General features: G+C 37.5%; 1 protein-coding gene and 1 non-coding gene across 12 annotated transcripts in view; both read left to right on the top strand.

Moving 5' to 3' along the window:
* LOC129732265 (protein winged eye) overlaps positions 1-25,562 on the top strand; it is a 674,761-nt gene that overhangs the window by 337,238 nt on the left and 311,961 nt on the right. The window lies entirely within an intron of this gene.
* Positions 25,262-25,333, top strand: Trnap-cgg (transfer RNA proline (anticodon CGG)). The gene has a single exon. It is a non-coding gene; the product is annotated as a tRNA-Pro (tRNA).

Below are 25,562 nucleotides of genomic sequence, written 5' to 3'. Positions count from 1 at the left end.
TTTGACTTTCAGTTTTTTTTATAAGCTTTGTAATGAAAAATCAGTATTTTGTTCTTTTTTAGTACTTGAAATTTCTTTTCATTAAAAAAGTTGCATTTCGGATCAACGGCTAGCTTGCTAGATAAACAAGAAAAAAAACAATTTGAGCTTTTCCAAGCACTTGTATCGATAATAGTATCTCACGATAAATCTCCCTAAATAAACTAAGGTTGAAATAGACAGACAAAAAAATTGCAGAGGAATTCCAGAACTAATTCATCTAAACCGTTTGATAATTATTTTTTTAATTACATTCTAATTCAGCATCTTGAAACATGAATTCCTTATACTTACTTACTTTACTTTTTTGGCTTACTTACTTTACTTTTTTGGCTCGTCAGGCATTCTGGCTACATGCCCAGTCCACTGAAGCCTGCCTCGCTGTATTACCATTACTATATTAGCATGTTTGTATACTTGGTACAACTCGTGATTCATGCGCCTGCGCCACACTCCATCTTCCAGTTTACCGCCAAAACTCAAAAACTCCGAGCACTCGTCGATCAGCTTCCTTCAGCGTCCATGCTTCATGTCCGTAAAGGGCCACCGGGAGTATCAGCGTTCTATACAGCGCTAGTTTTGTACGTGTTTGCAAACTACGGGACCTTAGCTGGTAACGTAGTCCGTAGAAGGCCCTGTTCGCAGCTGCAACTCGTCGTTTCACTTCACGGCTCATATCGTTGTCACATGTCACAAGTGTACCAAGATAAACGAATTCGTCAACCACTTCAAATCGTTTCCCATCTATCTCTACCTCAGTACCAACACCACGGGGACTCCCACACTCTCTGCCAGCTACCATGTAGGGTACCGGGGTATTTTGGCCCACCCGGTAACATTTTACGCATTTTATCTGATAAATTCAATGAATATTAGAAAACTATGCATGCAACATTTAATAACACACCTAAGAATCATACTACACTATAATTTTCGGCGAAATACTGGCTCTAGGTAGTGTTATTTTGGAATTACTTCATACATATTCAAAGTCATGGCTGAATCAACCCAAAGTCAAGAGGAAGTGGTAATACAAGTCAACGTCCGGAAGCTATTGTAACAAGTATGTATGCTTTTTAAACAATTCGTTGTTGTAGTAACATCAATAAAATGTCATAGAAACAGTTTGTATACTTTAATATGTTGGAAAAAGTTGAAAAAGTGGTTAAACGCATGGCCGAAATATGTTTGCCTCTTTCTGAAGCAAACATATTTTGGCCATGCCAAGTTTTGACATCCCCCTTGATTATCGTTCGGCCGTTGCACGTGAACGAAGAAGCAGCTTGTGGCAATTTACAGGTAATTACTTCTTAATCCTCCGAATGAAGAAGCGCCAGCTCGAGGACCGAGATCGCGTTGCGATGGAAGAGCTGTACCAAACTAACGACACTCGGAAGTTCTACGAGAAGCTGAACAGCTCCCGCAAAGGCTTTGTGCCGCAAGCCGATATGTGCAGGAGCTTGGACGGCAACCTCCTAACAGACGAGTGTGAGGTGATCGAAAGGTGGAGGCAGCACTTCGACGAGCATCTAAACGGCGATGCAGTATAGCGCGAGGACGGTATGGCAATTGATTTTGGTGCACGAGCAGAAGACATCAGAATTCCAGCCCCCGATCTTCTGGAGGTGGCGGAGGAGATTGGTCGGCTGAAAAACAATAAAGCTGCTGGAGTGGACCAACTTCCCAGCGAGCTATTGAAATACGGTGGAGAAACACTGGCTAGAGCCGTGCACTGGGTCATGGGTTTGGGAGGAAGAACGAGTACCGGAGGAGTGGATGGAGGGTATTGTGTGTCCCATCTACAAAAAGGGCGACAAACTGGAGTGCTGCAATTACCGGGCAATCACTCTGTTGAACGCCGCCTACAAGGTACTCTCCCAAATACTTTGCCGTCGACTATCACCATTTGCGAAGCAAATGGCACTCTCGAGCCCCCTCGAATCCTGAAGAGGTCTACGGCAAGGTGATGGTCTCTCGTGCCTACTGTTTAACATTGCCCTGGAAGGTGTCATTAGAAGAGCGGGGATTAACACGAGTGGCACGATATTTCAAAAGTCGGTTCACTTGTTTGGTTTCGCCGACGATATTGACATTGTGGCTCGGACCTTTGTGAAGATAGCGGATACGTACATCGGACTAAAGGCTGAAGCCAAACGGATTGGACTGGTCATCAATGCATCGAAGACGACGTACATGAAAGGAAGGGGTTCCCGAGAGGACAGTGCTAACCTCCCACCTCGAGTTCAAATTGGTGGTGATGAAACCTTAGTATTATCTGGTCAATCGCAGAAATGTAAATTCTCCCACTACGGGTTCATCCTGGGCATGCAGGTTGTTCCGGAAGTGGCTAATGAAGCATATACTCAAAAATATGTCTTTTGACAGATTCCTGATGGAAAATCTTGAAGATAGATGTGTCACACGCTATATTTCGCGCAAAAATGTAAATGTCCCCTACTAAAAGTTCCTATCAAGACTTCCGGATGAAAAATAGCCATTTCTCGATGAGTTCTTGGCCGATTCCGGATCTTAATGAACAATTCGCTTCAGAAATGATTTTGTCATCTATGCCAATGATGCAAATAACCATTTTTATCAGGTAACCCATTACTAAATCCATCCAAAAATCAGCAGGTTTGACATGCCTACCGGAACTCAGGAATATTTCCTACATCCGGTGACCTAGGCCAGATCTGAAATCAGAAAATGAAACTTCAAAAGTTTTCCAGCTCAATGATGTTCGCATTGTTAAAATCAAATAACATTTGGCAAAGCTACAGCATTTCAAGTTTCATCAAAATTTTGCCTATCCAACTTATTATGCCTATCCCCTGTAGATGTCGTCCGCAAAACCAAGAAGCATGTGAGATTTCGTGATGATCGTACCGTTTCTTTCCACGTTTGCTCTTTGTACTGCATCCTCAAGAGCGATGTTAAACAGTAAGTTAGAGAGCGCATTCCCCTGCTTCAGTCCATCCAACGTTGCGAACGCGACTGATGTCTCGCCAGTTATCCGCACGCATGATTTCGATCCCCCCAGCGTCATACGCCTCAGCCTAATCAGTTTCATCGGGAAACCGTGTTCCAGCATGATCTGCCACAGCTCTTTTTTTTTCACTGAGTAGTATGCCGCCCTGAAGTCCACAAACAGATGGTGAGTCGGTAAGTTGTACTCCCGGAACTGAACGAGGATCTGTCGCAGGGTGAAGATTTGATCCGTCGTGGAACGCCCCTGTCGAAAACCAGCCTGGTATTCGCTAACAAAGGATTCCGTTAACGGTCTCAATCTGAAGAACAGGATACGGGAGAGCACTTTATATGCGGAGTTGAGCAACGTTATGCCTCGACAGTTGCCACAATCCAATCGATGTCCCTTCTTATAGATATGGCATATGAGCCTTCCAACCAGTCGTTCGGCATTTGTTCATCCGCCCAGATCCTTAGTATTATCTGGTCAATCGCATAGTACAGCCGCTCGCTTCCCCCTTTTAGAAGTTCGGCCGGGATACCGTCCTTCCCAGCGGCCTTGCCGTTTTTCAGCTTACTAATCGCCTTTTTCATCTCCTCCTGTTTTGGTGGCTTCACAGCTTGTTTGTCACTCATAATCGTAATCCTGTTCCTGCTCTGTTCATCCGGCTCCTCACCGTTCAACAGTGCCTGAAAATGCTCCTTCCACCTGGCTGCAACTTTCGGTTAAGTAAGCAGGTTGCCGTCCTTGTCATTACACATGACCGGCACAGGGAAATTTCTGCTTCTGACTTTGTTGACCGTTCTATAGAATCTCCGCACGTCGTTTTGAGCATAGCTATCCTCTGCGCTGGCGTGGCTCTGCTCCTCGTACTCGCGCTTCTCCCGACGGTGGGTTCTATTTTCGGCAGCTCTTGCCACCCTGTATCTCTCTCTGTTCTGACGCGTAGCCGCAGTGAGCATACGACTCCTGGCACGGTTCTTCTCATCAGTTGCTCTCTGGCACTCGGCATCGAACCAGCCATTAGGCTGTCTTCCACGCGTCGTACCTACCACCTCTCTCGCAGTCGTTTCGATGGCACCGTGGATGGTGCCCCAGAGCCCATTTATATCTTCCACTCCTTCCTCCTGCTGTTCTGCGATCCGTTGATCCAGCTCTCTGGCGTATTCTGCTGCCACGCCATCAGCTTTCAACCGCTGAATGTTGAAACGCGTCGTCCTCTCTGTGCGAGATTTCAGCACGTTCGACAACCGTGCGCGGATCTTACAAACGACGAATAATGGTCAGAGTCAATGTTTGGTCCCCGAAAAGACCTAACTTCAGTAACATCCGAAAAGTGCCGACCGTCAATCAGTACGTGATCGATCTGGGAGCAGGCTTCTCCATTTGGATGCCTCCAGGTGTGCTTCCGAATATTCAAACGTGGAAAATGAGAACTACATATGGCAAATACTCTGGCCGCGGCAAAGTTTATCAGCCTCAGGCCGTTTTCATTGGTTGACGAATGAAGGCTGTGCCTTCCAATGACCGGACGGAAGAAATCCTCCCTCCCAAACTGATCGGATCGAGATATCACAAAATAATTTTTTTTTTTTTGGCGAGCGATATCGGATCGAGATAACGCCAAAATATATGGTGCTGTCCGGAAAACCCGTCTACGTGGAGCCTACCGTTTTCTCTGTGCCTGTAAGCAACGTACAGGACAGCAAAATCTAGCCTCTAACACTCGCGGGGGATGCGCTCTCTAACTTACTGTTCAACATCGCTCTTGAAGGTGCAGTACGAAAAGCAAACGTGGAAAAAAACGGTACGATCATCACGAAATCTCACATGCTTCTTGGTTTTGCGGACGACATCGATATCATCGGTATCAACCGTAAGACCGTGGAGGAGGCCTTCGTACTTTTTAAGAGGGAAGCAGAGAGTTTGGGACTCTGCCAAAACGAAGTACATGGTAGCTGGCAAAGAGCGTGGGAGTCTCCGTGGTGTTGGTTCTGAGGTGGAGATAGATGGGGAACGATTTGAAGTGGTTGAAGAATTTGTTTATATTGGTACGCTTGTGATATGTGACAACGATATGAGCCGTGGAGTGAAACGACGAGTGGCAGCTGCGAACAGGGCCTTCTACAGACTACGTTACCAGCTAAGGTCCCGTAGTTTGCAAACTCGCACAAAACTAGCGCTGTATAGGACGCTGATACTCCTGATGGCCCTTTACGGACATGAAGCATGGACGCTGAAGAAAGCTTATCAACGAGCTTTTAAGCGTAAAGTTCTGCGATCGATACTTGGCGGTAAACTGGAAGATACCAGTTATACAAACATGCTGTTATAGTGAAGGTTATAGAGCGGGGCAGGCTTCAGTGGGCTGGACATGTAGCCAGGATACCTGACGAGAGAGCCGCCAAAACTATCTTCAGTAGAGAACCAGGGAGTGGCCGTCGACTCCGTGGTAGGCCTCGCACGCGGTGGATGTGCGCGGTGCAAAAAGATGCACGATCTGCTGGTGTACGAGGAGACTGGAGAACGGCTGCCCAAGACAGAAGAAGCTGGACATCTCTTATTCGTTCTGCCCAAGACCGGTTGGCTAACGGACGCCAACAAAGTAAAGTAGGGGTAAGCGGGGTAAGACCGCCCCTCTAAGCAATTCTGTTTCTAGAAAAAAAAAGTTGCGGCTGCAATTTCATTTTTTCTTCGCTAAGAGGTTTTTCTATTCAATATCCGCATTTCAAAAATAGGAACTGAAATATTTTTGGTTTTTTTCCAGCTTTTTTTTTCAATTTTAAAAATTCATTGAATATGTTCAGATCTTTTTCATACGGGGTAAGGCTGCCCACCAGCGGGGTAAGATCGCCCACCATTTTCCGAGGATAACAAATATTTTTAGGGCCAAAACGGTTGATTTTATCGGTGTAGTGTCTTTGACAAAGTTGTAGATGGTATTTTTTTTCTTTTTTTAATAAAATATACACTCTGAAAAATCTAAAAAAAATTTTTTTTCTAAGTTTTAACTTTTTTTGTTTTTTGATTATCCAAGTTCAAATCAATGTTTAGGTAAGTTTTTGTGGTTTTCAACAGAAATAGATTTTTCAGAATTGGGTTTTTTCAAGATCTTCAATTTATATAATATTATAGTTTTATATAATATTATAGTTTTTATTTTTAGCTTAAAGACAGCTAAAATAAAAAACTCATTGAACCTGTTTGAATGATTTTTGTGAAGATTTAGTATGTAAAGAGTAATAATAATAATTATAAATTTTTTTTCAAATATTTATATTTTCAAGTTTTTTATGTTTTTTTTGGAGAACAAAATTTCCAACGACTCTATACATCAAACAAACCGCCCAAAAAAAAAATTTCTTTACAAAATTTGAGCTATTTATATTTCTATTACTCCATGATCCAACAACTATTAAATTTTAGCTTACCTTTTGTAGATTTTGCAGGTAAAAACATGTTCTTTTTAATAAATTTCATTTTTTTATTTTTTCTTCAATTCTTTTTACAGTGTATACTTTTTTCGGAAGTAAAAAAACTGCTATTTTCAACTTTGCCGGAGACGTCATACCGATCAAACAAACCGTCCCGGCTCTAAATTATTTTTGTTCATTAACACCAGTATTACACAAGTTTCCTTTTTTCAAAAATTAGTCTTGTTAAAAAAAATATTACTAGAAAAGCTTCAACCAAATCGAAAATGGTCGATTAACATCGATGTCTTTTGTGGCTTGAAATTGCTTTACTGATCCTGTAAATATTCCCTTTGTAGTGTCGAGGCATTTGGGTCTTGAAGTAAAAGAACAAACAGTTGTATACGTGGCGATTTTACCCCATGTATAGTAGGCGGCTTTACCCCCCGTGGAACATTTTCAAGGCCTTCGATATTTCCGAAAGCAAACAGATTCAGGCAAGTGACTAAACGTATATTCACGAACAAAACAATAGATTTCTAGCCAAAAAAAACCGGTCCGTTACCGCAAAACTATAGCGCATTGACTAGTAGTCAGGTTGAAGGCTGTTTTTGATTATTTCTGTGACCGTTCGCGCATTATCAAAAAATAAAGGGGTGCAAAATGTTATGTAATTATACTGTAGTAGACACGTTAAAGAAATTTTTCAATTATTATATAACTTGGTAGTAAAACTACGGTGGGCGGTCTTACTCTGTTTACCCCTAAGTAACACTCGCGCTCGAAAATTGTATGAGAAGGTTCTGATGAAGCACAAATGATGTTGCTTCTCAGCTGGCTCCGTTAAACATTATATGTATAGTGCCGTGTCAAATATACGTTTTGATAAAAAAAAATGATGTTGCTTGTGGACGACGAAACATACGTGAAGATGGATTTTGGACAGCTTTCCTGAGTGGATTTTATCTTGGCACAGCACGAGGTGATATGTTCTAGTTTGTTTTCGCTGATAAATTTGCACGGAAATCAATGATTTGACAAGGAAAAAGCGCAAACTTGGCAAGCTGCCACTTCAGTAGGGCGGTAGTTTAACGGTATCGTGACAATATTCAAGAGAAAAATGAAGAAGACTGCTGCACAGACAGCGAAAAGTACAATGAAATATGTTTATTTGACTACTTAACTTACTTCCTAAGTCAAACCAACTCCGAGATAACGTTTACGGTAAAAAGAATGGACAAAAATTGCCGATTTTTCATGGGTTTACCTTTAATCGCACTGACGAAACTACTCATGCATCATCAATCATAGTAACCCATGAATTAGCAAAAAACCATTGACAGCTCTATCAGCCAAACTCTAACTGTGATGGCGAAAACAGTGAAGCTACTCCGTTCGGACGTGTGCGCGTTCAATGAACGGTACCCCGCCGCGTCAAAAATGGACATCGTGCCGCACTTTGTGGACACCGGGTATGCCCGTTCCGGCATCTACAACATCTTGACACTATTGGACAACGATCAGAGCATCGAAAGAAAGCCCGGTTCCGGACGGCCAACGACCCTGAGCGACAAGAAGCTTCAAAGGATGCTGAAGAGGAAGATCGAGAAAAAAGTGGCTCAATCGCTGCGTGCACTTGGCCGGGAGGTTGGTACATGCGGTGAAACAGCGAAAAAGTATCTGGAGAACATGGACATACATGCCAGGAAGCGGCAGTCCCGTCCACTGGTCTCGGAGCTGCAGGCAATGACGCAGCGACAGCGGTTGAATAAGATAGTCAAGTCGATTTTCCCGGCGAATCGCGACGTGGCAGTGGTGATGGACGACGAGACCTATCTCACCCTGGATGGCATCGATTAGCAGGGCACTTCGTAATTTACTTCCCCCACGATGGAAGTGAGCACCGAGGTTATGTTTATTTCACAGACCAAGTTCCCTACTGGAAGCGATCGTTGGAGGATATGGAGCGGCTGAAAATCGATGTTGTACCATAGTCGGCGAATCCGCCCTACGTCTCCCAGCTGCGTCCCATCGAGAATTTCCGGGCAAACTTGAAGATCTATTCCAAATCCAATGGGAAATTTATCCAACTCAATTATCTGTCTTAGTTTTTTTTTTCATCACCATCTGAAAAAAGTCCATTTTTTACCGCAAACGTTAGAGCTAATTCAATTGTTTCGGATTTTGAAAGAAGCGAGCTTTATAGTGAATGTTTCACAGAAAAATCATAGATGATAACCTGCATGCGAGTGATAGTGGTTGAAAATAGGGATGTTACGGATTTAATTTTTTGGACATCTGCAGATGCGGATGCGGATGACAAACGCGAAAACTTTCCTTATTTTCTTGTGCAAAAAGATATACAACCCGTCCAGTGCTTGCCCTTGAGTACAAAAATAAGTTCACCCTTGGAAAATACACATTTTGAACCCTAAACAATCTGTTTTACCAAATTATTTTCATTTCAATCAAAGATCGTTGATTGGAATTGTACGTGTTCCAGATCATGTTGGAGCTTATATGCTATACAATGCGTCCTACTCTTTTTCTAGATTTGAAAATCAATCAGAAATTCAAAGGTAAGATGTTTGAGGGTGTTTTGAAAATTCGGTTGAAGAAACCACATTGGAAATTTATTTTTTTTCATTCATAGTTTGACGTATTCCGAACTTGTAAATTAATCGCCGCTAACTTTTATTATGATGGCTAACGTACATTATGGCAATCAGCTTGATTGGTTATTCTGTCCCAGTCTGTTATGTTCATTTGAAACGATCTGCTGTGATGAAGTGGTATTGATCAGGCTGCTGAAATATTTTCTCTTCTTGTATACTCAATAAACTTTACTTGGAAAATATACTCTAACACAACAAAGGCAACATGTTATTTCTCTGTGGTCAACTGCAGTACGAACCCTTTGGCGCTGCTTTCGAAATCATGTTAATTTTCGCGAATAAATTAACCTTCCCCACTCAGTGGACCGGGAAATTGATTAGCTAAACAGTAGCGAATTTTGTGGCAACTTTCAAAGTGTTCGGTTGATTGAATCTGTCTGGAATTGGGGTACGGTTTGGTGCACTGCCACTTTTGACAGCTGCCAATGTTCGTCGCGGTTAAAGCAGAACACTCGACAAAAAAACACAGAATGCTGCGGGCTCCGGAACAAATACCGGTTGTGCAGACCGTCATCCACGTACACACACACACATACATGAGGGCAAAAAATATCTTACCCGGACGTTGACGCAGCACGGCATATTTTCGGTTGACTGCCGAACGACATGCAGGCAGGCTGGCAGGCTCGAACTAAAGCAAACTTTGGTGCACAAACCGAGCAGCAACGACTGGCTGAAACAAGTGCAATTTGTGCCAAATTCAAAAAACTCTTCGCAACTAGCCACAATAAGAGTATTGCTTATCAAACAACGTAGCTATAGTTTACAGACGAGTCCCGCGTCGATCGACCAACCGATCAGCCTGTCGGATGTGCGATGAGGAGTAAAACAAAAACGTCACGCATCATCGAAGTGCTCCGGCAGTTACTACCTAACGGAATATTGGACCTTGGGATGTCAGGCTCTAACTGCTACCGGAGTTTTGATCCACCATCGGTCCGGTTACCCTTAGCAAGCCTTTATCCGCTGTGCGTCTGGCCGCGTGCTGCTGCTGCTGCAGATTGCAATTCGATTTCGTGCTGCAAGCTTAAATGCACTTTTCGCGTACCCTGTGGCTCTGCGCAGACTGGGTGCTACCGTATTACGCCATCACGGCCGCCAGAGTTCGGCACCGGCTGCTACCAGTAATGGTAATTAAATAAGTAATTAGGATTCGGGCGCCCATCGAAGGCCGGACATCTGACGGACAAGCGTACAACCAGAAGCAAAGTACGTGACGTACATTGAAACAATATAGTGACTTTAATAATTTAATGGACGAAGCCTTGGACAGAAGCCAAATGCACGGTCGATGTTTTCGAATCAGTATGAAAACCGGTGGTGACAAGTATAGGGCGATAGTCATCTCACGCTAACTGAGCGCCGAGAGATTATGCTAGTAAAAATCATCAATTTTAATGAAAATAGTAGTTTAAAATTTGCATTTTTGTTGACATAATTCATCATGTACCATTCTTGCAACAAATTTGCATCGAAGGCTGATGAAGAACTCTACCATACCTTCATCAACAACATAATGCTTGCGTCCCTTTCCACTCCAGCGGAGAGCTCTTTTGTTCCACTTTTCTTTCATTTACACCAATCAGTTAGGACAACCGTTCATTAAACCACAGGCACTCACATGCCGTATTACGGTGCAGTCAGTTTTCGCTGTATTGCCTAACGCCAACAAATCGGGCTAAAGTGTACTAACTCATGTGTCCACCATTTTTTTTTATTCAACTCCGCACCGTCTAATCCCATTAGATGAAGGTAAATGAGTTTTCCTCTTTTCAGCATTTTTTCTTTGTTTTATCTCAATTGCACTTTAGATGCATCAATTCACCATCCATTCGACTCACGAGGCGGACAATGTATGCAGTGGGAACTTCCTCCCATTTCAGTTTAGGGAAGGTTTTTGCATTGAGCGGGCTTCGTTTTGCACAGACGAAGCTGCGTGATTGGTCGAAGTGACTGCTGGTAAGGTTTCGGGGAACAGAAACCGTACTTTTCCGTGCAGAGCCGACCGGTAAAAAGAAGATCTCTTGTGCTATGAAGGATGCTTCGAATGAAAAAGAGTGGAAGTTTTTGTGAGCCTAACTATTCATGCTTGCTTATGTTGGCAAACAGGGCTAAAATATTTTGGTAATTTACCATTACACATAATCAAATCGTTTAGCAAAAAAGTAGCCAAACTTTCGGCTCCATACCCTCGAAAGAAAGAGTCACAGTTAAGAGTATCTTCTTGGAATGACTCTTGAACTGATCTTCTTGGAATATGTTTTGGTTGACAAGAATAGAAGAATTCTTATTTTTTCCGCACAAAAAGGGTCTGTGAAGTTTTACGAAAGAAGAAAGGTACCATAATTCATTTCATGAATACAATATTTACCCGAGTGTGGCACCACGAATTTATTATGCCGTCGATACTAGCGCTGTTCTCCCTTCGGAAACAGGATATCACCGGCAGGCACAGACAACGACGCGTAGGCCAAATAAATCAGAAAGAAGCGAAAAGCGTCCATTGAATCATCACTTTACTACTTGCTGAAAAGTAATCGGTAGCCGCCGCTGCCGCCGTTGTGGCATCCAGGGGACGGCACCCGAAACCGCCGAAGCCCCACTTGGAGGACGCAGTAATAGAAAGGCGGCAACATCCATCATTGCATGGCCCATTTCGGCCAGCCTCCTGCTGGGGAGTTGCTATGCTTTGGATTCGCTTTTTGTGCGGTGCCGTTCTGCTTTGCAAGCACGTACGACTGGTCGTCATTATGGGCGAGATTGCGTGTGTGTAAAAGTTTTAGAAGCCTGGCTAAACCCGGACTGGGGAGCCGTCTGGGAAGGAAGTTTCTCCGTAGAATGAATTTGATTCGGTGGAATATACTCTTTTTAAAAGGTCGTCATTAGATAACATGGTATGAATTGGATGATAGAAGTTATCAAGCAGTTCAATAGGTCTAAATTTACTAACAGTGTAAATCAAATGAACTTCAAAAAAATAGAAATACTACAAGGTACCGTGCTGGATCGAAACCCGTTCAGTATCGAAATCCGTACACCTTGATGTTTTTCTTCAGTTTCAAGCATTATAAAAATGAAAATTCATATGATAGTTACATGTACATGTCCGTTGAGCTGTTGGCCTTCTGTTGAATTAAATTATGCGCCAGTAGGCCATGAAATAAAAATATTAAAAATGAAAAATCAATCGTGTATCGGTTTCAGTTGTCATTTCGTTGTATCGTTAGAGAATTCTTCAGATAAAAACGTTTTTCAAGTGGGATATAAGTGTTTTACTTTGTGGATCATTTTGAAATTGATGGAAAAGGTAAATCTTTGTCATTTTCTAGCTGTATATTGTCTGGTAAATAGTGTAAATTGTATTTATTCAACAAAAACTGTGCCGTACGGATTTTGATGCTTGTTAATTGCTTGAATCGAAATCCGTACAGCGTGTGTATCATGCATATATTGTTGAACTTTCTTCTTGTTTTCAGCATATAATGGAAGAAAACAAGTATAAATGTACAGCAAACAATTTCGAAGCAGCTGTGACTGAGGTGCGCAAGGTAAAGTCGTACCGGGAAGCTTCGAGAGGTTCCGGCGTTCCGATTACTACGATAAGGGGTACCGCAACGAAATGCTACGGAAATTGCACTATTTCAGCTGATATAAAAAATAGAAAACCGTGTGAAACTTTTGGAATTAATTAATCCTCAAAATATATATTTTCTTAGATTGAAAGATAAATTATAAATAAAAGATGTACATTTTTGTACTTCTATATCTATCTCTAAAAAACTGTGTACGGATTTCGATTCAAAACGTGTTCTATTTGAACATATTTTTTTCGAGTTTCGGAGTGATTTTAATCATTTTGCTTGAAAACAGTGATAAAATATAAGTAGACCTATAAAGTAAACATGTCAGTTTAAAGCAATATGTGATTTCATGATTTTCTATTGACCGTCGAAGATTATCATGTGCTTAGGTGTACGGATTTCGATCCAGCACGGTATACAGCCTTAGTCTCTCTTAAATATTTCTCCCGATTTCGAACGTTTTATTCAAGCGGGCAACATATTCAGGCTGACGATACCTTAGGCAAATCGTTAATGTAGCAGCAAAATATTAATGGGTCAAGAACTGATCCTTGCAGCACTTCCGAAGTAATTATGGAACTGTCGGATCGGCGAACTCCACAAAAAACAGTTTGCTTTCTATCCGTTAGATACGAGTTCAGCAGACTGTGATGATGGATTGTGCCGAACGCTTTGGAGAAACCCAACAACAACACTATGGAACCGGCTTTTTGACGTTGACTAACGTCTATATCGAAGTTGGGCACCTGAATTTGAAAATCTAGTAATTCAACCAGGGAAAACCAGGGAATAGTGGTCAGGTTTTGAACGCTTATTTTTAAGTTATTTATAATCAGGTTTTCGAGGTTTTGGCATCAATCGATCAGAAATTCTTTTACGGTTAAATTGATGTAACAAAAACAAACTATTGTTTGAGATACACTATTGAAAAATTGGTAATTAATATCGATTGTCTAAATCATTCCGCGCAGCCAATCACTACCTCTCTTCCAAGCACAGTCGACACTAACGGATACAATCGATCTGACTTTATTGTAATTGTTGTTGTCACTTTCTGTTTCCGATGTTTATTCCTTGTCGTTCCTTGTCAATCAATTTTCTACTCAACCTCTCCTTCTTTCTAACTAACTGACGAAGCCTTGGTATAAAAGGTACCGTTCGAACATTTCACCCCATCAGTTTCATCACTAAACCGTACCGGTTACAAACGGACGCTAGGTGTTAGCAGCTGAAAGGAGGAAAACGAAATAGTACCGGTCATCTCATGCCGGTTTTACCCGTAATGCTGGAGGCTGTTAGTAGTACATGGCTACTGCAAAATACTAAAATGGGTGGAATTCTGGACGGACTAACCAGTAAACAAGAATAATCGGCAACTGGCACCTTTTGGTGCCTCGAAGTTTTGTGAAAGAAGCATTGCAATTCCCTCTACTATTTGTTTTAATGGAATATAAAAATTCGGTAGTCAACGTCATGCGGTCGTGTTTTGACTACCACCCTCCTACTATTTATCATACGCAACTGCTAGGTCATCATAATAAATTTTTACAAGCCGGAGAATGAACCAAAGACGTTTTCCTACGCTTAAGTTAAAAACTCAAAAATTTGATTTTATCCAAGTAGGAAATAAAAGTAAAATGGTTCGAATAAACACAAAAAATTGAGAAAACTTAATATTATCTACAAGTTAAATAAATCAAAAGGAACAAAAAGATGAAAAAAATATATACGATACAGTGCTAAAATTTAATAGTCTTGAATCCTAAAAAAGTTTTAAATTCTAAGTGCTAAAAAATTTTTAAGTCTAAAACTTCAACACCTAGAAGCCTGTGTTAAGTGGTCACAAAGGCTTAAAATTTAAAAGTCCAAAATCTAAAATCTGAAGATTAAAAATTTTAGTCTAAGTCAAGGGTTGAAGAGTCGAAAGCTTTTAAAGATTTAAAATCCGAAAGTCCAAGAGTCTGGATGTCTAAAATTTCAAAAGTTCTAAAGTCAAAACTTCTTACACTCTTGCAGTTTAGAGTTCTTGAAATTCAAGTGTTAAAAGATGTCAAATTCCAAAAGTTGAAAATTCTCAGGAGTTTAAATTTAAGGTCTTTGGCGTCTCCAAGTCTAATAGTGTAGAAGTAAAAAATTATAAAAGTCAACGAATCTAAAATACTCAAAAAGTCGGCGTGAAATTTTAAAAATTTGAAAGTCATGAAACCTCAAACTCTGACTTATTTAAGGTTTAAAGGTCTAAAAATCTGAAAGCCAAAAATCGAATAATCTAATAGCTTGAAAGTTTTACAGTAAAAAAATCTTAAAATCTTAAATTCTGAATGCCCTAAAAACACGAAGTCTGAAATTCTTAAAAATTCAACAAAGCTAGTCTAGAAGCCTAAAAAAACTGAAAGAATAAAGTCTCAAAGTCTAAAAGTTTACAAGCTTAAAATCCAAAGAAATTAAAAGTCTAAAAGTCTAAAAATCTAATAATCTAAAATTCTAAATATCTGAAAGTTTAAAAGTTCTAAAGTCTAATATTCTTAAAAGTCCAAACGTATGAAAGCCTAAAAACCATAAAATAATACTAATCTAAGCGCATTAAGGCACAAATATTCAAAAAAATTTAGTGCATAAAAGTATAAATATTCCAAAATTTCGATATTTTTTAAATTTAAATCTATAAAAGCCTACATCTTTGGACTAAAATTCTAACATTATTAAGTCGAAAAATCGAAATGTGTATAAACTTAAAAATTTATAGACGTCCAATAATAAATAGGTTGTTAATAAGACACGACACGACCGATTATGACTGCTTGTCTTATTTCATTATAATGATGTGGTTCCATTTTTACGTATCTTCAAAAGTCCTAATACTGATAGGGCAGTTCTTAAAAGTAAATAGCACTGGATAGTACTCAGATGTGGAAAACTAATGTTTACTACTTCAATTGAAAAGGTGGTCGTCCTTAAAAGGACGGTTGGTTTAAGTTTCCACAAAAATGCAGCGCTGTTTGCTGCTGGTTGATCCGGTTTAAAGTAAATTTTTCTCTTGCAACAGTGATCGAAAATACCGCTGTCGTTACCTGTCGTTACCTGTCGTTAGTAAAATGATTGGTTTGAGCAGGGGCAGGCTTTTATATACCAAAGAGTGCACCACCGCTCAACTACACACCTAAAATTTATTGCCGGGTCTCGGTAATTTCTGCCGAGAACGGCACCACTGAGTGTTCGGTTAAAAAAATAATGATAGCTGTCACATTTTTTCGTAAATCTCGGTTCAACCTAACTGAAATTTCGGCATAAAATATTGTCGAACTATCACTACCGAGATTACGGATGTATTGTGCCGAAATTTCAGTTAGGTGAACCGAGATTTACGAAAAATGTGACAGTTGTCACTTTTTTTTTAAACCGAGCACTCAGTGGTACCGTTCTCGGCAAAAATTACCGAGACTTGGCAATAAATTTTAAGTGTGTAGGCATAAAATTCTGTCTACCATGTTAGGGAAAGCAAGCATTAAGTGACTAATCAAAGCCATCGTAATCGGTGTTGACAATTTTCAATAGTACAATAGTTCGAATAATCAAATTATAATTTTTTGCAATTTTCGTTCAAAGGACGGGTGCATAGATGATGTTTCCATCGATTGCTGTAAGAATAAATATTTGAAAGTGAACAATTCTAGTAAAGCTCACGATGTTTTCGGTTTTTAAATTTGTACCCCTATATATGTTACCGTAAGACGTAACTCTGCGTCAAAAACCAAAAATAATAAATGAGAGAGACTTGAAATCCAAAATATTAAAAGTTAGGTTTCATAAAGTAAAACGTCAAAATAAATATCGAATTGTACCTGATATGGAATCATCAAACATTTTCAACAATAGGGCTTCAAACACTTTATTTTGTTGTCTTTTGTATACGTATAGTTTATTTTAGAAATAGAATCCAACTATAAGTCCGAATCAACTTGTTTTAAGTACAATTCAAATCACATAGTTTTTTTTTTTTGCTTTTTAAGAGACTTTTAGCCGCGTCCAAAAAATAGGTAGTCTAGTGCATTAAAAGGTGAAAAAAATTCAAGCCGTTATGTTATTGTTACTAGTTTTTATTCACCACTTCATATTACAAACATAAAATTGTTTATCGAAACTACTTCTTTTTTTCTTCTTGTTGTTTTTAAATTTTTGGTCCGATGTATAAAAACCATGAATATCTGCTTACGGATTGAGATCTTTTTCAATTATTTCTCCGTCCTTTAGGATTTCGAAACTTGCATTTTACTCGTTGAAAACGATTGTTTGAACTAACTTTTCATTACACATAAGAGTGGCCCAGAAAAGCCAAAAAGTAAAAATGCCATTTAAATGCTATGGTGTATTCGACAAGTTTTTTTTATATCTTAAGAAGAAACTTTTGATGCAAATAGATTTTTGGTTAATCTGTCTAAAAGTGAGATGAAAATTTTATTTATTTTATTATTTATCAAATCAAAGTGAAATCTTTAGCAAAGTTGTAGGTAATCTATGTAGATAAAAAAAGTTTACTGAAGACACTTTGGCTCTATCTCATGAAAATAGAAAACATACAGGTAGTTTTAGACACGCACATTCTTGAAATGTCTAAAAAACAAATACCAAATAACTCTTTGGGGTGTGATATCAGAGGACTACTATGTTCTAGACATTTTTTCATATTTGAGAAATACATTATTCTGCCGAACATACTTTAAGCATATTTTCAATTTTTTTCATAGGTTCTATGAAGTTTTTGATAAAAATGACCTTTTTTAAATATAAACTGGTTTCAGTTGAGAGGGTGTTCAAGTGCGGTTTATAAAAAAAAACTGGGTTTGGAACATTTTTTTGAGCATTGTATTTTAAATTTCAAACAGATTGTTCAGGGGTTAAGTTAATTTTTTTATCAGCTCTCCCGTTCCCATCTACACTATATCATGTTTCTCGGCAAAATTAAATTTTTGTACGTTTTTTCAAACTTCCGCTAAGTGTAACGTAATTTATGAACACTCCCTAAATAATCAATAGTAAGCAGAGATGTTGACAAGATAACCAATATGTTGTTCATAGAAGTTTCCATACCAATTTTGGAGTTAATTGTAGCATAATATAAATATGTACCTTATATCGAGGTAAAATGTACCTAATATCGAGTGACGCTATATCGAAGGTACCTTATAACGAGGGTACCTTATATCGAAGTTTGCCTGTATATCCAAACATTACACGCCAACAAAGTCAAAACAATCAAAAACATTTGCCATCAAAATTCATTAGGTCAAAACTCAAAAAGGTTACAAACTCTTAACCCTCAGTGTCGCCTCTAGACGGTTTCCAGGTTAACCTCTAAAAAGCTTCAATCAATACTTAAAAAATGTTTATAAAGTTTCATAGTGATTTTTTCGAAGTCCGTCTGAAAATTAACTAGGACACTAGAGGTTAAATTAAAAAAACTTCAGTCTAAAAAATGAAAATGGTTCATATTAGGAAAACGCTTAAAATAAAAAAACGGGCAAAAAGTAATCAAAACGTTAAGAAATCAGACTAAAAGGGGAAGAAAACTAGAGACATGAATTCAACCATGTCAACACGAAATAAAAGAGACAAAAATATCAAACGAGTAAACAAAGGTCACAAAAAAAATTGCAATAAAAGTGAAGAAACCAAAGTTCAATCTAAAAATCTAAGAGTGCAAAAGTGTAAAAGTATATAAGTGTAGAACTGTAAAAGTATAAAAGTGTAAAAGTGTAAAAGTGTAAAAGTGTAAAAGTGTAAAAGTGTAAAAGTGTAAAAGTGTAAAAGTGTAAAAGTGTAAAAGTGTAAAAGTGTAAAAGTGTAAAAGTGTAAAAGTGTAAAAGTGTAAAAGTGTAAAAGTGTAAAAGTGTAAAAGTGTAAAAGTGTAAAAGTGTAAAAGTGTAAAAGTGTAAAAGTGTAAAAGTGTAAAAGTGTAAAAGTGTAAAAGTGTAAAAGTGCAAAATGGTAAAAGTGTAAAAATGTAAAAGTGTAAAAATATAAAGTGTAAAATTGTAAAAGTGTAAAAATGTGAAAGTGTGACAGTTTAAACGTGTAAACGTGTGAAAGTGTAAAAGTATAAAAGTGTACACGTGTAAAAGTGTAAAAGGTTTCAAAGTTCAAACGTCTGCTAATTCAAAAGTTTAAATAGCTAAAAGTCACAAAACCGAAATTTAATTTCAAAAAAGTAAAATCAAAAAAGTAAAAGCAATTCCACAAATATGACCATTTTTATCTGGCTGAAACTTTGCACAGATGTTTCTATAAAATAGAAATGTCATTTTGTGCTATTGGTATTTTTTAGAATTTAGAATGAGCATAGATGATAACTCATAGGGTAGAACGGTTTATTTGAATTAATTTTGTCTTTTGTTTAATTATATACCTTCAGAAAATACACACCGTAAGACAAAAAACATATATAAGTTAAGTTTTTCAAAAGACCCACCTTCAAAAAATCCGATTTTTTTTCTACGAAAACTACCCACTATTAGCTAAACAATGATAGTAAACAATTAGCGTTGGCTCTAAAAATATTCTTTTCGTTATGGAGCATTCGAGTCAGTCAATTGGATTCTTATGTTCTTTCTGCTACCGAGAAATCTAACTTCAAGAGATTTTATTAAACCTATTGCCAGATAATGCTAAATTTTTTATACCAATTAGATAAATCGTCCTTGCTTTAATGGTGTTTTTCTTTTTATTTAATTAAATTTTTTTTGTTTCTTATTTCGCCATGATCAGACAACCATCAGTGTTTGGCTTATTGTTTGTAGTTTTTATGAAAATAGAATATAAAATTAAAAAAAAATCTCATACAGCTTTTAAGATTTTAAGATTTTTTCATGTTTGATAATTTTTGTTCAAAAAAAAATTTTTTTCGGAAAGACAAAATTATCATCTTAAACTCTGCCGAAGACGTTACATCCATTTAACAAACCGTTCTGGCTCTATGAATACAGGTCGGACTCGATTATCCGGAAACTCGATTATCCGAAATTTTTTTTTTTTGTGTCCGTTTTCAATTTTTATTCCGAAATTTTGTCTTTACCATCCCTTCTGGCATATTTGTTACCATTTAAGTCAATTCTGGCATGTTTGGGACATGTTCGAATTTAGTGAAAATAATCAATGTCCAATTTTTTTTTTTGCAAGCTAATAAACAAAAGAAATATTTATTTTATGTTCGTTAATCGCAAAATTTCGGTATTTTTTGTGTGATTCGATTATCCGGAAAACTCGATTATCCGGAACGAATTTTTTTTGATGCTCCGGATAATCGAGTCCGACCTGTATTTGTAATCATCAATACCCTTTTTATCTTAACCCTTTTAACAAATTAGTCGTGATTCAAAGAAAAATTATCAATAGCACAAAATAACGTCTTAAACCCTTATGACAATCAAAACATATAACATATAATATAACATAAAAATTGGGACATTTTTCATGGAATAGCTCACGTAGAATAAAAATGGCACATACAATAAAAGGTCTGAATATACAAAAACTGAAAAAAGTCGAATCGGACTAATTGTTTAAAGAAAGAAAACGAATGTTCTCACAGTTAAAACCTCGAAAAATAAATAAAAAAAATTTAAACAGCTAAACTTAATACAGGAAAACAATATCCAAACATGAGTCAACGATCGAGACAAACGTAAGTAACCAAATGTAAAAAATCAATAAGTAAAAAGCATAAATGAATAAAACACTCTGCAAGTTGAAAACTGGGAGCGGTGTAGTCTCAGGCTCTCCACCCACCCTTCCTTCTCTTTACATTTTAAAATACTGTGACTAACTCATAACAAAATAAGTCACTCTTATGATTAAACTGGCCAGAAGGACACATAATTGAAACTTCTCCAGGAATTATAGTTCGTATTACTCGGTAGGAGGATCGAGGCTTGTATATTAGAGCGGTTGGCGCGATAGGAAGGGTAAACATATACACACAAGCACAGATAAATTATAAGCCCATCACTATTTCACAATAAATCAACGATTCTGGTCGTTGTGATAAGTCCAACGTTGATGTAATCAAAATGTTACTAAATTGAAACGAATAGCCTATTAAATTGAAAAACGTAAAACAGTTTAAATCAAAAGATTAAAATCAATAATACAGGCAACGCTTAGAGATTGAAAAGTAACACAATCAGAAGTGTTGAAAAATTTAAAAGTTCTTAGAAAGGTCCTTGTAGATTTAAAGATTTGAAAATAAAAACAATACTGAAAAAGATCAATACTGGAGAACAGACAAATTTAAATATAGATTCAGGCATGTGGAAAAAGTGTTCAGAACAATTTAAAAAACACATCATTTGAAATATCCCAAAACTTAAAAACCCTTGGGCGATGTAGTGGTGATGATGATAGATTGTATATTCATAAACGCACAATGGTCCAGAAACCGAATTTAGGGGGAAATTTGGGTCTAGAGCTCTATAGCAACATTTTAGAGAAAAACTTTCTTCTACAAAGTTGTTACATATGATAAAGTGCTCATTGAAAAATTATCAAAAATTAGAGTGACCAACATTTTCGATGCAATCAAGTATCTTACTTTTTTATCTTTGTAGATAGAAGAAAAATTGGTTCTACAATGTTATAGCTCCATTAATTTTAAGTAACTTTGTAAAAGAAAGTTTTTCTCTATCTTTGAAAACAACTGATTTATATTGAAAAAAAAAAACATATTTTACGCTCTAACTTTTTTATTTCAAGTTTCATCTCAAAACTGTCTTTGAACGACTTTTAGAGCTTTTTCAGAGAAACAATTAGCAATGCTGACATCGTTAATATCTCAATTTAACTCAAAGTTATTAATATTTTTCATAAAAAAATATGCGTTTTCCATTTGTATGCCATTCTTTTTGGGGCAAACATAAAAAATATCTCTTGGTCTCATTTTGAAGGGCATACTTGACTCTATAAATGGAGGAACTTTTAGAAATATGTAATTTTTTAAATATGAGTAAATTCAATTTAAAAACAAGCCGAAAATTTCAATAATTTTATACATTATGCATATAAAAGCACCCAGATTTATTTTTTGGTATTTTTTCTTATTACTAGACGTAATTACCTTTAATTTGACCCAAAAAGATCGAAAATCGATCAACTGGTTCAAAAGTTATGATTTTTTTTAAATTAAATACATCGAACACAGTCATTTTTTTATGGTCACCCTATTTCGAAATTGGTCACGCAAAGTGCTTCAATTGTGCTCAAAATCGCAGGGATGAATCTATGTTGAAAATAATCAAACCCGTATTGTTTCGTTGGGTTGTTAAGGGGACCAGCTCCGAAATAGGGTGACCATAAAAAACGGCTATATTCGATGTATTTTATTTTAAAAAAATTCATAACTTTTGAACCAGTTGATCGATTTTCAATCTTTTTGGGTCAAATTAAAGGTAATTACGTCTAGTCATAAGAAAAAATACCAAAAAATAAATCTGGTTGCTTTTATATGCATAATGAATAAAATTATAGAAATTTTCGGCTTGTTTTAAAATTGAATTTACTCAAATTTAAAAAATAACATATTTCTAAACGTTCCTTCATTTATAGAGTCAAGTATGCCCTTCAAAATGAGATCAAGAGATATTTTTTATATTTGCCCCAAAAAGAATGACATACAAATGGAAAACGCATATTTTTTGATGAAAAATATTAATGACTTTGAGTAAAATTGAGATATTTATTATGTCAGCATTGCTTATTGTTTCTCTTAAAAAGCTCTAAAAGTCGTTCAAAGACAGTTTTGAGATGAAACTTGAAATAAAAAAGTTAGAGCGTAAAATATGTTTTCTCAATATAAATCGGTTGTTTTCAAAGATAGAGAAAAAATTTTTTACTAAGTTACTTGAAATTAATGGAGCTATAATATTGTAGAACAAATTTTTCTTCTATCTACAAAGATAAAAAAGTTAGATACTTGATTGCATTGAAAATGTTAGTCACCCTAATTTTTGATAATTTTTCAATGAGCGCTTTATCACATGTAACAACTTTGTAGAAGAAAGTTTTTCTCTAAAATGTTGCTATAGAGCTCTAGACCCAAATTTCCCCTAAATTCGGTTTCTGGACCATTGTGCAACGTAATAAAGTAATATCTTCACATCTTCCATATTTCAAAACTCAATGAAGCCTAAAATGACTGGAACTCTGAGAATATTTTGACTTTATACCCGCTCTTTGTGATAAAACCAATTTTGATAATGATTGAATATAATTGCATAATATATGTTCCTAGCCATCAAAATAAATGTTCCTGGCCAGTATCACTGCAACTTGTGACGATTCAACATCTTTTGCGTGATACAAATCAATACTTTTACTAACCAATTTTCGTATCAATCAAAGGTTCGATCTTCTACAGATCTCGAACAGCCTCGAACTGTAAAGCAATTAGGCGTTTCAATCTAGAAGCGCGAGCGACTAAAAATGTGCGTTCGTTCGCAACACACAACACGCCAATCTTTAAATGAGGGAAGGACTGAGAATGACAGCATACGGCAACAACCAGCGGAGACGACCGCAGCCTCGATGGATGGCTGCCGGTGATGAGATAATGACTGACAGTTCTCTGGAAGCCACATAAAAATGAGTTTTTCGAATCGTAGCACGATTTTCTCAAGGCTAAAGGCAATCGCGATGCTACGAACAATTCCAGAAGCTGAAGGAAAGCGGCTTGCGATTGTGAGATTTATCTTCAAGTCTTCTAGAATTTATTGGAAGGAAGTTTTTTTCCAATTTGAACAACATTTTTTAAAAATTTCCAATTGTGTGAAAAATTTACATCAATTTTATATCCAAATCCTTCGTAACGGCGTAATTTGATCGATACAATTCTTCTCCAAGTGTCAGTGAGCGAGAGCAAAAACTGTACCCAAACCCGAGGCGACGTGAGTGAAAATTTCAATTAGCAGCGAAATTTGACCTCACAGGCTGTGAACAATTTTTCAAAGGCAACAAACAGCAAACGACACCGGATATGTCAATAAAAACTTGTCTCAATTCACCTGGCCGGGTGACGTGATCATGTGCCCGTTCTCATATTTTTAATGCTGTCATTAGCTCTTACATTTGTACAACACGTTCTCAGGCTGTGTCCATCAATGCTAATTGGGAACAATTTATGGTGCTGGAAACCACTTTTTATTAATCTCAACAAGCCTTGTAACGATGCATCTGGAAATACTAAAACTCCAAAGGTAGGTCTTAGTTGCATAGAGGCAAATACTGGGGATATTTAACCTTTTGAGTCTGGAATCGTAAAATGTACACTCGTCTCATTACAGCCTTGCGCAGAATGTTTGTGGTGTTGGTTTAAAACTAAACTAAAAAACCTTACAATAAGCTGCACAATAAATGCATACTAATTGTTTCATCTACATCGAAAAAAAAACGGATTGGTGATTGGTATATGTTATCAAGTCTTCTTCGAAAGTATTAAGTTGACACGCTGAAAAAAAAATTTAACAGCTTGTTACATGCAAAGTGTTTTTACGAGGGTTGTTTAGTGATTTCTGGAAATTACATGGTTTTCCATGAAGCATGTATCCTCTGCGTAAAAAAAACGACTTTGAGTATATTTTATTGAAAGTGTTATTTATTGTAATTGATGAAGCCTTTCACAAAATATCGTAAAATAAATGGTTCTGATACCAGGGAAAAATCACGTTTTATCCAGTCAAAGCAAATTAAATTATGCATGATCAAAAAGAATCTTGTAGGCTAACTTATAGAACTGATTTACACCAATAATAGTTCTTAAATAACTTACTGCTCTGTCTCTATGTGATCTGCTGTAGGGTGGCTGGCTGTATATAATTTCTATAGCAAGTGAGAAGTATTTTGTTATAAAAATATTCACCATTACATAACTGCATCTTTGAAGCGGTACAGATAAAATTGTATAAATAAATGAATCCACTCTGCAAAATAATTGTTATTGATTTTGGCAAACCATCCCAGTAACTTTTCTGCCCGACACCCTAATCATTCTTTGTTATTTTTTCTGAATTTTTATTTTGTCATGTTATAACAACATCGCAAGAAATAACATCGTCGACGACAGATCCATCATGTCAAACGTCAAACGATTTCTACCCTTCGTACAAAAAGCACAAAGTCCATACCTGAGAAGCTAACCTCCAATGAGTTTTTGGTGATGATCATTGGTCCAGGTCGTTTTCTCGGAAGGACCACCTTGAAAAGTTAGCACCGTGAACTTCTATTCAGTGCCTTGAGAGGTTAACTCCTAGCTCGAAGGTTCATTATATGAATATAGAGATTGGAAGAGGAGTACGGCGAGCGATTTTTGTCTTCCGATAACGCGTATAAAACATGTGCCTAACGTAATTCGATCCGTCTAACGAAGCCCGCGAAGTTGTTTGCCTACAAAAGCACACATAGAGAAGACACAACCGGGTGGGTATGTGTATTTTCGTTCCGCGACTTAAAATTTGATCGCATCGTCCAGCCGTTGTCCGGTCGCGCATCACTCAAGCAAATCGAACGGAAAGACCTCGGTAATTTGAGTGACGGTCCTCAAGTGGCTCGTTGGTCTAGGGGTATGATTCTCGCTTCGGGTGCGAGAGGTCCCGGGTTCAATTCCCGGACGAGCCCCAGTTTGGGATTATTTTTTTATGAGTGATTTAGTTTTATTTTATAGTATGCCGATGGCATTGTATGTATTTGCGCCATTTATTTTATCACTATAGTAACCCAGATCTGTGTGCCTTTAATGCGCATTTGGAATATTTTCTCCGCTTGTGTTATTGCTTAATGCTTACTTCGATGCGGGAGGGATCAAGAATGTCGTAACATTTATTAGCATGGTAATGGCGTACGAGTA

This window comes from Wyeomyia smithii, chromosome 3 (genome assembly GCF_029784165.1).
Source record: "Wyeomyia smithii strain HCP4-BCI-WySm-NY-G18 chromosome 3, ASM2978416v1, whole genome shotgun sequence".
NCBI lineage: Eukaryota > Metazoa > Arthropoda > Insecta > Diptera > Culicidae > Wyeomyia > Wyeomyia smithii.
The sequence above is the reverse complement of the archived record's forward strand: the minus strand, read 5'-3'. Positions and strand labels throughout refer to the sequence as shown.